Below are 10007 nucleotides of genomic sequence, written 5' to 3' on the forward strand. Positions count from 1 at the left end.
CAGACCCAATCAGAAATCAGGCGGGCAGACAGAAAAGTTCTGATTGGATGAAGGCTGAAAAGAGACGGAAGAGGACGCGTATTGACGTGAACTAAAGGCCAATTACATTCCGAACACACTCCGTGGGCGGGAACCTAGAGTGGGCAGAGGTGAACTGGCTTCTCTCTCAGCTACTCGGGCCAATGAGGGAGCGAAGCGAGCCTGGCACCGCCTCCAAGTTGGGCAATGGGTGTCCTTAGGGCCTCCCCTCGTAGGGAGGGAACGGGGCTGTGCCAAGAAGAGTCCGTCGCCATGTTGGCCCTCCTCTGGGGACGTCTTTAAGGTGATTAGGTGGGACGCGTCAGCAGCACCCCGCCAGAGCTCCACAAGTGGCGCGCAGCTGGACCTCGCCCACGGGGCTCCGTTTGGGTCTTCCCGGGTCAGGAGCAGGGCGCAGGCTGCTCTGCGAAAGTCCCCCTCTGGCGTGTCGGCCCGCCCCGAGTGAGTGGGTGGGCAGCGGGCGGAGGCTTCCTCCTGTGGGTGTAAATCCCGAGAGTTGAGGAAGGACGAGACCTGGCGACGGCGCGCACAAGCCTCGGCTGTGACTGGAGCTGGTCAGCAAACGCCATTTTATTAATAAGACAAAGGCGCTAAACACCTAACTTCCCGACGGGCTAAACTTTTTCTCGCGTGCTTGTCTTTCCAGTTGAAGTTGCATCGGGGAGCCTAGCACGTTCAGGATCTCAGAAGCCACTCTTCCCCCACCACTAGCCCATAATTGTACATACATCCTAAAAAGGTAGCCGGGCTGCCCGAGTTTAGCCTAGATTTTGCCCGAGGCACTTCAATTTCTGGCCTCCATCTTGCGTCGTTGTCGCCTTTATCCTGGTTTCCGCATTGGTGGCCCTTGATGTGCTTGTCAATGACACGGTGAGGTCATTCCCTTTAGCACTTGGGTCTCACTCAGAGTCACTTCATTATCTACCAAATAGCACTTCATTACATGTTCTCATCTTTTATTATTTGAGTCCACCTAAAAGATGAGTAAGGTTTTTTTTTTGCGGGTAGAGACAGGCTGCTGCTGCACGTGGCCAGAACCTCAGGAGGGGGAAAAAAAGTGAATTCTGACAGGCTACTGTGTTAGGTGCCTTGTAAGAAAGAGATCTGGAATATCAATGGAGAAAAAATTTTATTGGAAAGGCAGGTCAGATACAGAGAGAAAGAGAAACAAAGATCTTCCATCGGCTGGCTCAGTCCCCATATAGCCACAACAGCCAGAGCTGAGCCAGTCTAAAGCCAGGAGCCAGGAACTTCTTCCAGATCTCCCACATGGGTACAGGGTCCAAAGACATTGGGCCATTCTCTGTGGCTTTCCCAGGACACAAGCAGGAAGCTGGATGGGAAGTAGAGCAGCTGGCACACTAACTGGCATCCACATGGGATGCGAGCACTTGAAGGAAACTGATTAGCTTCTTGAGCCACTGCATTGCAGCCTTCACATGTCTTTAGATTAAACTATCTGCACCCACGTTCATCCTGCCTTGAATTCAGGCCCAGTTTTCCAACCACAGTGTCTCGTTAAAAACTTTTTCTGTGTATTTCTTTTCTTCTAAGATTTTTTTTTATAAAGCCTGATACACAGAGAGGAGGAGAGACCATAACGGCTGGAGCTGTGCCGATCCAAAGCCAGGGGACAGGAATTTCCCCCAGGTCTCTCAACGCGGGTGCAGCGTCCCAATGCCTTAGGACATCATCGACTGCTTTCCCAGGCCACAAGCAGGGAGCTGGCTGGGAAGCGGGGCTGACGGGACTAGAACCAGTGTACATATGGGATCCCAGTGCAATGAAGGCAAGGACTTATGCCACTAGGCCACCATGCCAATCCCAGTGTGTTTCTTAAGATTTTTTTGTTTGTTTTGAAAGGAAGAGTTACCAAGGAGAGAGATCTTCCACCAGATGTTCCACTCCCCAAATGGCTGCCATGGGTGGGGCTGGAGCAGGCAAAAGTCAAGAACCTGGAGTCTTCTCTAGGTCTCCCACATAGGTGCTGCTGCAGTTGGGCCATCCTCTGCTGCTTTCACAGGCACTTGAGCAGGCAGTTGGATCAGAAGTAGAGCAGCCAGGACCTATACGCCATGCCTGTGCTGCAGGTAGAAGCTTAACCATCTATGCTACAATGCAGGCCCCTAGCACAAAAAAAAAATAAAAAAGAAATTAGGGGCCCAATGTGGTAGCCTAGTGGCTAAAGTCCTCTTATAGGCTGCAATCCCATATGGGCATCGATTCTAACCCTGGTGGCTCTGCTTCCTATCCAACTCCCTGCTTGTGGTCTGAGAAAGCAGTCAAGGACAGCCCAAAGCCTTGGGACCCTGTACCTGCATGGGTGTCCCTGGGAGAAGCTCTGGGCTCCTGGCTTCAGATCTGACTCAGCTCCAGCTGTTGTGGCTGCTTGGGGAGTAAGTCATCAGACGGAGGATCTTCGTCTGTGTCTCTCCTCCTCTCTGTATATCTGCCTTTCCAATAAAAATGGATAAATCTTAAAAAAAAAAAAAAAAAAAAGTCCAGCATGGTGGCCTAGCAGCTGAAGTCCTTGCTTTGAATGTGCCAGGATCCCTTATGGATGCCAGTTCTAATACCAGTGGCCCTGCTTCCCATCCAGCTTCCTGTTTGTAACCTGGGAAAGCAGTCGAGGACGACCCAAAGCCTTAGGACCCTGCATCCATCTGCGTGGCAGACCCGGAGGAAGTTTCTGGCTCCTGGTTTCAGTTCAACTCCAGCCATTTCGACCATCTGAGGAGTGAACCAGCAGATGGAGGATCTTTTTCTCTCTTCTCTGTAAAATCCTCCTTTCCAGTAAAAATAAATAAACCTTGGGCCCGGCGGCATGGCCTAGCGGCTAAAGTGCTCACCTTGAACGCACCTGGGATCCCATATGGGCGCCGGTTCTAATCCCGGCAGCTCCACTTCCCATTCAGCTCCCTGCCTGTGGCCTGGGAAAGCAGTAGAGGATGGCCCAAAGCCTTGGGACCCTGTACCCGTGTGAGAGACCCGGAAGAGGTTCCTAGGTTCCCGGCTTCGGATCAACGCAGCACCGGCAGTTGCACTCATTTGGGGAGTAAATCATCGGATGAAAGATTTTCCTCTCAGTCTCTCCTCCTCTCTGTATGTCTGACTTTGTAATAAAAGTAAATAAATCTTTAAATAAATAAACCTTTAAAAAATTAATGACATTGTTCTCCCTATGTTTACCTTCTTCAAAATGTGATGTTAGACAATATTGTATCTTCAGGGTGTGGAGGGTTTTTTTTTTTTTAACAAAGTTCCTGCCTATGGAACTATGTCATAAAATAATTTTAAAATTAAAAAAAAAAAAAAAAACACGCACGCACACAAAGTTCCTAGACTCCCACATCCCACTCCAGACCACATAAATCAGGATCTCTGAGTAGAGGTAGAGGGCTGCAGAACATGTATTTTCAAGTGACTGCTTCCTAAATGAGTTTTAAGAATTACTATAATTTAAAAAAAAATTAGTATGGTAAGAGACTTCCTGGAAGGAAGAAACTGGATTACTCAGGGCTATAAACCAAGCTCTGGCGACAGTAACAGCTGTTTGGTATGCTCAGCCACCGACCACACCTAACTGGCTGGGGGGTGTGGGGCAGAAGCTGTATGCCAAACACCTATTTCCTCGCTCTATTCCTTCAACAGAGTTAAGAGAGATTCTCATCTCTTGTTACCTGATGAAAACACTGATGCTTAGCTACCACGCTTTAGTTTGAATTCTTCCATGGAGTTCTCCATGGAGCTAAGCCAGGCAAGTCCATACCTGAAATGGGAACTGGGGTTGGATTTTTATCTCCAAGTTCTGAGTGAAAGGCCTCAATACAAGCTCATAAACCCAACAGCCGTCATCAGTGTTTCTGGGTTCAGTTCCCAAGTCTGGCTCGAGACTCTGGCTTCCTGTCAAGGCAGGAAGCAGCAGTGACGGCTCAACGCAATGGGTGCCTGCCACCCACATTAGGGGCCTGCATGACATTTTGAGCTTCCTGTTTTTGCCCAGCCTAGCACTAGCCAGTACAGACACTGGAGGACTAAACCAGCATGGACAGAAGTTCTGCTTCTAAAATCAAATGAGCGATTCCAACCTCACCTTAAAAATGCTTAAAATAATGAACATGCGCCAGGATCCTCTATGGTCACTGGTTCGTGTTCAGCTCCAGCTGGTGTGGCTACTTGGGGAATAAACCATTAGACAGAAGATCTTTCTCTCGTCTCTGTTCTCTGTAAATTTTTCGATAAAAATAAATATTTTTAAAAGACACTTAAGGTAATACAATAATAAAGTATTTCAATGTCAGAATTACAGATAGGGAGGTAGACACAGAGATCTTCCATCTGCTGGTTCACTTCCAAAGTGCCCACAGAGATCAGAACTGGACCAGGAGTTTCATTCTCACCTCCCACATGAGAGGCAGGGGACCTATCACTCAGACCATCTTATGCTGCTTTTTGGAATCCTATTTGTAGCAGGAAGCTGGATCAGAAGTGGAGTAACTGAGGACCCGGCAAGATAGCATAGCTGCTAAAGTCCTCACCTTGAATTCGCTGGGATCCCATATGGTTACCGGTTCTAATCCTGGCAGCCCTACTTCCCATCCAGCTCCCTGCTTGTGGCCTGGAAATGCAGTCAAGTATTGCCCAAAACTTTGGGACTCTGCACCCGCATGGGAGACCTGGAAGAAGCTCCTGGCTCCTGGCTTCGGATTGGCTCAGCTCCAGTCATTGCAGCCGGTTGGGGAGTGAATCATTGAATGGAAGATCTTCCTCTCTGTCTCTCCTCCTCTCTGTATATCGACCTTTCCAATAAAAATAAAAAAAAAAAAATCTTAAAAAAAAGTGGAGCAACTGGGATATAAACCAGTGTCCATTTGGAATTCTGGCATTGCGGGCAGTGTAAGCACCCCCACCACAGCACAGCGCCTAAGCCTCAGCCTCAACCTCCCAGCCTCCCTTAAAAAAAAAAAAAAAGAGAGAAAGAGAATTATTATTTGTTTTTAATTGGAAAGACCGATATACAGAGAGGAGAAGAGACAAAGAGGAATATCTTCTGTCCACTGATTCACTCCTCAAGTGGCCACGACGGCCAGAGCTGAGCCAGTCTGAAGCCAGGAGCTTCTGGGTTTCCCAGGTGGGTGCAGGGTCCCAAGGCTTTGGGCTGTCCTCGACTGCTTTCCCAGGTCACAAGCAGGGAGCTGGACAGGAAATGGGGCCTCCAGGATTAGAACCAGCGCCTATATGGGATCTCAATGTATGGAAGGTAAGGGGACTTTGGCCACTACACATTCATGCCGTGCCTGCCCCTCTTTTTAAACCATCATTGGTATCCACTCTCAGTATGACCTCAAATACAACTCTTGGTAAGTACACAACACATTAGTTGTAATTTTGTTTGCCTGTCATGCAAGGAAAAAAAGGAAGTTAGGAAAGTAAGAGTCCCCTGAAAGTCTCAACAGTCTTCTAACTTTTTTTCTTTTTTTAAAGATTTATTTTATTTTTATTACAAAGTCAGATATACTGAGAGGAGGAGAGATAGAGAGGAAGTGGAGCTGCCGGGATTAGAACTAGCGGCCATATGGGATCAAGGCAAGGACCTTAGCCACCAGGCCACGCTGCCGAGCCCTTCTAACTTCTTTTTTTTTTTTTATCTTTTTTTTTTTTATTTAACTTCATTAATTACATTGTATTATGTGACACAGTTACATAGATACTTGGGTCTTCTAACTTCTTTTTAAGCTTTAATTATTTACAGAATGAGAGGGAGAAACGGATAAACAGGGAGATCTTCCATCTTCTAGTTTGCTCCCCCAAATGACCACAGTGGCCAGGGCTAGTTGAAGTCAGGAGCCAAGAACTTAGCCTAGCACCAGCCAGTTATCTCACATGGGGGGAGGGGGCTGAGGCCTTGGACCATCCTCCACTGCTTTCCCAGCTCATTAGCAGGAACTGGATGGGAACTGGACTGGCTAGGACTCCAGCTAGTGCCTGTTCAGGATGTCAGTGTTGCTGGTAGTGGTTTGACCCTATACACCACAGTGCTAGCCCCAGTCTTCCCAACTTTTTCTTCCTAGATCTCTGAAAATGAAAATAATAGACTGGGTTTGCTTGTTCCGTATTATGTATTGAGGCTAGTGCTGTGCCTTAGCAGATAAAGACTGTTGCACTAGCTTCCCATATAGGTGTGAATCCTGGCTACTGCACTTCTGAGCAAGCTCTCTGCATATAGCCTGGGAACAGCAGAGGATGGCCCAAGCACTTGAGTCCCTGCACCCATATGGGAATCCCAGCTGAAGCTCCTGGCTCCAGAGCCACCCAGCTCCAGGCATTGTTAACATCTGTGGAGTAACCAGCGGATGGAAGCAACTGTACTTGTAAAAATAAACTTAATTAAAATTTTTTTATTTATTTAAAGATTTTTTCTTTTCTTGGAAAGGCAGATTTATAGAGGAGGAAAGAGAAAATCTTCTATCTGCTGATTTACTCCCCAAGTTGATCTAAAGCCACAAGCCAGGAACTTTTTCAGTTAAAGGCTCTCCCAACTGAGCTATTCCGGTCACAAGCCAGGAACTTCTTCTGGGTCTCCCACACGGGTGCAGGGTCCCAAGGCTTTGGGCCGTCCTCTACCGCTTTCTCAGGCTGCAAGCAGGGAGCTGGATATGAAAAACAGCAGGAACACAAACCAGCACCCGTATGGGATCCCAGTGCATGCAAGGTAAGGATTTAGCCACTCAGCAATTGCGTGCCGGGCACAAAAGATTTACTTATTTTTATTAGATAATTTACAGAGATATGGAGAGACAAAGGAAGAGCTTCTATCCACTGGTTCACTCCCAAAATAGCCGCAGCAGCTAGAGCTGAGCCAATCAGAAGTCAGGAGCTAGAGCTTCCTGTGGGTCCCAAGGCTCCAAAAATCTAAATAATAATAATAATAATAATAATAATAATAATAATAATAATAATGATGATGTAGGGGCTGGTGCGATAGCTCAGCTGGCTAATCCTCTACCTTCAAATGCCAGCATCCAATATAGGCACTGGTTTGTGTCTGCTTCACTTCCCACCTGGCTCCCGGCTTGTTGCCTGGGAAAGCAGAGGATGGGCCAAAGCCTAGGGACCCTGTACCCAACCTGTGAGACCCAGAGTGCCTGGCTCCTGATTGGCTCAGCCCTGGCCATTGTGATCATCTGGGAAATGAACTAACAAATGGAAGATTTTCTATCTCTCTTTCTCTCTGAAATTCTGCCTTTCCAATAAAAGTAAACAAATCAATTTCTTAAAAAGGAAGTTAAACAAGCTTTTGAGGCAAGCATTTGTGCACAATTTTTTTTTTAAAGGTTTATTTTATTTTTATTACAAAGTCAGATATACTGAGAGGAGGAGAGACAGAGAGGAAGTGGAGCTGCCGGGATTAGAACCAGCGGCCATATGGGATAAAGGTGAGGACCTTAGCCACCAGGCCACGCTGCCAAGCCCATTGCGCACAATTTTTAAAGACTTATTTATTTATTTTTATTGCAGAGTCAGACCTACAAAGAGGAGAGACAGAGCGAAAGATCTTCTGTTCACTGGCGCACTCTCCAAGTGTACCCAACGGCGAGAACTAAGCTGAGTCGATCCAAAGCCAGTAACCAGGAGATTCTTCTGGGTCTCCTACATGGGTGCAAGGTCCCAAGGCTTTGGGCTGTCATCTACTACTTTAAAAGACAACAAGCAGGGACCGAACAGGAGCAGCCAGGACAGGAACTGGTGCCCATATGGGATCCTGACCTTTGCAAGGCGAGGACTTCAGCCACTGGGTTATGGCACAGGGCCCGACACAATGGTTAAATCAACTGGTTTGAATGTCTGTACCTCAAGTGTTGAGTTCCTGGGTTCAAGCCCCAGCTTAGCTCCTGATTCCAGCGCTGTCACACACACCAAGGAGGCACTGGCTGACAACTCAAGTCCTCAGGTTCCTGCCACCCACATGGTAAACATGGACTGACTGTTGGCTCCTGGTTCAGCCTGGCACAGGCACTCTGGTTGTTTGTTGTTGCTGTTCTGTGAGTGTACTAATATATGGAAGATATCTTTCTCATTGCACCTTTACAATGAATCAACTTTTTTTTAAGTCTCTCTCTATCAATATCTATATATAAAGATCTAGATTCAGACCAGTCTTCTTAAGCAAACAAACAAAAACCTGGAAGAAGTATCACACACATCCCTCAATCTAAAAAAAAAAAAAAGACAAGAAAAACTCATCCATAGAAATAACTGAAACAAAGTGGGCTTCTCTGTGCTCCGTGTGAACCACCCAGGCCCAGCTGCAGACAGTCTGTCGTGATGATCATTGCTACAGCATGACTCACGCAGTACCTTCCCTGCTTCTTTGTTTCCCCATCTGTGACTCACGCCTGCCTACGCTGTACTCAGGGCGGGCAAGGCCCTCATTCACTCCTCCCAGGCTCTGGTGGTCCTCAAGGACTTGGAGGAGGAAGAACCGTCGGAGGGGGAGGAGGGAAAAGGCTGGTGGGAGGGTTGGCCCACGGAGACAATTCAGTTATTGTTAGAGGCTGAACTCTGGCCCAAGCTTCTCGAACGTTTACTCTTTCCCAAGAGGGTTGCAAGAAGACAGCCTCAGGTGCTAAGGCCAGCTGGTGGCCTCAGATGCCAACTTGAGGATCCTGTGCCAAATAAAAGCAAGGGTGTTTCGAGGCATGCTGGGGCGAGCGAGGGTTAAGTGTCTCCTCACTCCTCCCCCAAAGCCTGTCTACATTCTTGAAAACCAGGGAAGGAACACTTAAGAGGAAGACTGGGAGGGAGTCCAGACCAACCTCAAGCAGAACGAACAGAGAGCTTTTCTGCACAGTTAAATAAATCGGCCCCCCTGGGGATTCCAGTTTGGAACAAACTCTGTCATCAAAACATTTCCCTCACCCCACAAATATCAAAACCCCTTCAGGGTTGTGGGAGTCCAGTTCGCCACACCTGCCACACCTGGCAGGACCCTCAGCATCAGTATATGCCCACCTCCGCACAACCTGCCCCCCCCCCCCGTCCCTGCGCTGGGACCCGGGCCCTGCTTGGCCGTCCACCCTTCAAGAACCAAGTTCCCCTTCTCCAACCGAAACCGAAGCGCTTTCCCTTTCTCCTTCCTCTTCCAAGACCAACAGCCCTGCCTCCCCTTCACCCCCAGAACTGAGACAGCAGAAAACAAAGCTCCTTCATCCGCAACTCTCCTTTTTCCCAGGGAGGGAGGCAGCCCTCCACCAGATCGGGGCGCTGAAGAAGCTGTGAGCACCAGCGGCCGCACCCGTGGCCAGAGGAAGGAAGGAAGGGGAGGAGAGACTGGGGGGGGATAAGAGAGGTGGAGGGTGAAGCGAGGGAGCAGGCCTGGAGCTGGCCCCGTCTCCCCTCCACCCCCTTCCCACGAAACTAGGGCCACCCGGGGGGCGGGCGCAGGGCTGGCCTTGGGGGAGGAGGGAGCTGGATTCGTAAACAAACATGCCTGGGCCCACGAGGTGCCCAGCGGAATGGGTGGAGTTTGCAAGGCTCCGAGGCCCTGCCCGGAGCGGGCGGGCTGGGCTGGGCTGGGGACAGGGGTCCTCTCCACCCCTGGCTTCCGGCGGGGCTGGACCCAGAGGCTGTGCCCGAGCACAAACCCGTGCGCTGCGGAGGAGATGGCTTTGAGCTCCCGCAGCTGTCACGCCCGACCTCTCTTACTGTCCCCAGGGAGAGGAGGTGGGTGGATGGGTGTTTGTAACAGAGGAACACCATCTGGATTCCTTCGCAGGGTGGCTAAGCGCCTGGCCCGACAAGCCCTGCTTGGGGTTGTAAGCCTTCCGCGGCGCTGCTGTTCCTGTCCCCAGCCGCCCCAGGCGATGAGGAGTGCCTGGACAAAGGTCTCTCAGGAGTCTTCCAGGAAGAATAATCACTCACAAGACTAAGCAACATAACATCTACAGGCAAAGCAGTAGTAGAACATG

The sequence above is a fragment of the Ochotona princeps genome, chromosome 15, assembly GCF_030435755.1.
Source record: "Ochotona princeps isolate mOchPri1 chromosome 15, mOchPri1.hap1, whole genome shotgun sequence".
In the NCBI taxonomy this organism is placed as follows: domain Eukaryota; kingdom Metazoa; phylum Chordata; class Mammalia; order Lagomorpha; family Ochotonidae; genus Ochotona; species Ochotona princeps.